Genomic DNA, 1,050 nt, shown 5'->3' on the forward strand with positions numbered 1-1,050 from the left:
TATGCATAATATATATATATACAAATATATGTATATGAGTATGTAAGTGTATATATATATATGTATACTCATACAAATATATGTATATGTTTGTATATATGAATAAAATTACACACACACACACACACACACACACACACACACATACATATACAGATATCTCAGGTTTCTATCAATTAGGTCCCTTCAACCCATTCATCTATCATTCATCTTTCCATCATTCTCTCTTTTTACAATGTCACTGAACTAATCTTCTGGTATGATCAAGGATGACAGTAGGCCACTTACCTTTAGTGCAGCTAGGTGTCACTAGACCTAATTGTCCTTCACATTTCTCCAATACCCAAACCTTCATTTCTCTAGCTCTCTTGTCTCTACATCTGTCATTTATCTACCATATACTACCCATCATACTGACACCTTTTCCACCAAATACTTTTCTTAAATCACTCCATTTTATAATTTCACTCATTTGATTGCCTCTCCCATCTAACCTGATTCTTCTATCATCACTGTGATTCTCTATTCAGCACCTCATCTCTGTAGCCCTGAGTGAACAAACACATGAAGTGGTCAGGTTTCACTAATCATTTAGGGTGCTAGACAACCTCACTTGAGTTGGTGCCTCTATAATTCACTTCAGGAAAATGGGAAAAGTGGCAGAAGAGAGAGTAGAGATATGGAGGATAGAGGTTCCTTTAGTTTTATTAAGGACATGACAGAATGCACCTAATATACTCTGTTGAGTGTGGTATCATGAGAAATCTTCAGTTTCGTTGAAGACATAACGAATTCTCAAACAAAATGCTGGTGCTATGACAAAATGAATTCAGTGCACACTATCAAGACAAGGAAACACACACACACACACACACACACGTATATATATTTCTGTACATATGTGCATGTACATATGTTTATATATCCATATATATGCATGTATATACATATAAGTTTGTGAATATGTGTATAATCATTTATATATATATATATTTATATATATGTTGCATATATATATATATATATATATATATATATATATATATATAT

The sequence above is a fragment of the Octopus bimaculoides genome, chromosome 4 (genome assembly GCF_001194135.2).
Source record: "Octopus bimaculoides isolate UCB-OBI-ISO-001 chromosome 4, ASM119413v2, whole genome shotgun sequence".
NCBI classification, from domain to species: Eukaryota; Metazoa; Mollusca; class Cephalopoda; order Octopoda; family Octopodidae; genus Octopus; species Octopus bimaculoides.